The sequence below is a fragment of the Trypanosoma cruzi genome, genomic scaffold (assembly GCF_000209065.1).
Source record: "Trypanosoma cruzi strain CL Brener 1047053517155 genomic scaffold, whole genome shotgun sequence".
Taxonomy (NCBI): Eukaryota; Euglenozoa; class Kinetoplastea; order Trypanosomatida; family Trypanosomatidae; genus Trypanosoma; species Trypanosoma cruzi.
Window position 1 is genome coordinate 134,591 of NW_001849539.1, and position 2,836 is coordinate 137,426.

Here is a 2,836-nt window from a genome sequence, read left to right on the forward strand (position 1 = left end):
CAAGACGTCGCACCGCACCGCCGACACCCCATCCGATCTCTTGAATTGCCCGACGCAATCGTCGGGAAGGGAAATGGAGCTTATCCGCCAACGACGCTCGACTGTGGTACGACGAACCTCCGACATCCCCGCCTTGGGCCAGCTATATGAGGAGAGCGAGCGAGGTCGCTTGAGAAATGTGTGCGCTGCCAAAGTGGGAGCAGAGAATGTCCCTTGCGGGGCAATTCAAGACTTTTTGCCGCACGCACGAACAGCCGATCAACGAGAAGAGCCGCGCGGCCTTTTTGATGGCAATCGAAGTGGCGCCATCGACCCGACTGCAGCACGCCAGGATGCTGCGGTCCATGTTGGAAATGAATCGAACCCCGCTGGACATGATGATTCTGGGGTTGCAAAAAATTGCGGCGCAATCGGAGACGAAGCAGGCGCGCCCCTCAACAAAGGAAGCGGTGGATGAATTTATCCGCAGCCGGACCGATTGGAAAGAGCGTGTTGTCTTGCGAGTTGCGTGGATAGCGGCGAGTCGTTGGTCCGAGATTGCGGCCTTAACTCCCAACAATTTCACAATGGGGCCGGACGGGACCTTAATTTTGGATTGGTCCGTGGCGCCGAAGACGGCGAGGGCGGATCCCCACTGCGCCTCGCGGTTCGTCAGGATACGAGGGCAGGACGCGTTCGACACTATAAAGCTATGCAGAACACTTCAAGAAAGCGAAAAGCTCACGAATCTTACGACTGCCCACGTGGGGCGAGCTCTGGCTTCTTTGAATGCCACGGCGCATTCCATAAAACGCGGTGCGTTGAGGCACGCTGCTCAAATCGTGGAGACATACAATTCGGACCCATACGTGATCTCGCAGTTGGCGAAGCACGTCGACCCGTTCGACCTTCCCCAGAATACAGTTCAACATTTGAAGAAGTACACCACAATGCTGGCCCAGGTGTCGTCGCCGGTCGCATTGATGTGAAGAAAGGAACTGCGGAAGATCGGGAACCCTGGTTGAAAGCGGAGGAGCTTTTTTCCATGATTTTTATCATTATTCTGCCACAATAACGAGACGCGCGACAAGGACGCGTTTGGCCACTCCACAAGATGAACACGCTATCCCGTTACAGCAAGTCAACGTGCCCGTATTGAATCTAAAGTGGATCATGAGTCGGTTGAACCCGACTACCTTGGAGAGGCTCATGCAAGTTTGGGGACTCGTCGGGCGGTCCCCTTTTCCTCAATCCTCATACGGTGAAGCGCGCGAAGGCTCACGGAGGATTCCAGTTGCTGACGCGCGATTGTTGAAGGAAGCGTGAATAATCGAGGACGCTTCGTCCACAATAACAGGCGGATGGATGATGCCTTTTTTGCCCTGGCTCAGCCGGCCACCTCAACGTGGTGCCAGGGTCTAGTACTCTTTGCTAGAGAGGAAGCTAAGCGCCTGCTGCCCATCCGCTGCACGCGGAGAGGCAGTAGGCGCCGCTCAAACGGGTCGGAAGGGCACCAGATGGAGCCATTTACATGGCCGCCCGCGGAGCGGTATTTCTATCCGCTGCTGAATTCCATCGGCGCTTATCAGCGCTATACATACTGTTTGCGTGCCGTATGTGACGCGCAACGACAAAAGCTACTGCTAAGCGGAGACATTGAGCAGAACCCAGGCCCCATAGCAGTACTCCAGATGAACGTTTCTTGCCTCACGCCGTCAAAACTCGCAACATTAATGGCGCAAGGAGCAGACATAATAGCCATCCAGGAGACTTGGAAGTCGTCGGAGCAGATCGCCAGCATGCATACTGGAGATTATGTGCTCTATGCACAGTCGCGCATCGGCAAGGGAGGCGGTGTGGCGGTGCTGGTGCGGAAAACTCTCCGCTCCAAGCGTATACCCCTCACCATCCCCCAGCATGACACCAGCCTTGAAGTGGTGGTGGTCCAGGTTGCTCTGGACCAGAACCGTGATCTTATCGTAGCGAGTGCCTATATGAGACCACCACCGCAAGTAACGCAATCCTTCAGGCGGTTAGTAAACTGCCTTCCAGCCTCGTCGCCGCTCCTGCTGTGTGGGGATTTCAACATGCATCACCCACAGTGGGAGCCATTCTTGGAGTCTTCTCCAAGCGAGGTTGCCGCAGAATTTTTAGAACTGTGCACGGATGCGGGACTCACCTTGGTTAACACCCCTGGTGAGATCACGTATGCTCGTGGCACAAGAGAACGATCCTGTATCGATCTGACATGGTCAAAGCATTTGACTGTGTCAGATTGGTCAGCTTCTGTGTCGCCGCTTAGTGATCATTATATGCTAACATTTACGCTGCATCAGGCATTTAAGGATACCATACCTTCGGCACCCCCTTCGGCACCTAAGACATTCTACAGTTGGGGGAAGTGTAAATGGGATTTATTCATCAAGGACTTCGACGCACAACTTCCGGCATATGACTATAAAAAGCAGTCCACCGGCATTAAAGCTTTCACGAGAGCGCTTATTACTTCGTATCGACGACATTGCCCCCGCGGCATGCACAAGGATGGTCCCAGGCTTTGGGACGACACTCTCATGGAGGCAGAGCGGATTGCTACCGACAGCAAGGCCCGCTATCTACAGTTACCGACGCCCGACCGTGAGGCAGAAATGCAACGGACAAGGAGTCAATTCTTCCTCCTACTTCGAGAGCGCTTGCGTAACACGTATCTACGTCGCATCAGCAAGTTAAATCCAGGCGAACCACTCGCATGGAAATACATTTCCGGACGAAAAAGGGCATCACTTCCACCTCCTACATCATTGTTGTTGGGAGATGGTCAACACACTTATAAAACAGCAAGGAGAGCAGCGAATGC

At 54.1% G+C, this 2,836-nt stretch overlaps 2 annotated features.

Moving 5' to 3' along the window:
* Nucleotides 1–2,836: a sequence feature (areas not merged during assembly with more than two copies in the genome that could not be assigned to a particular haplotype).
* Nucleotides 3–1,359: a mobile genetic element.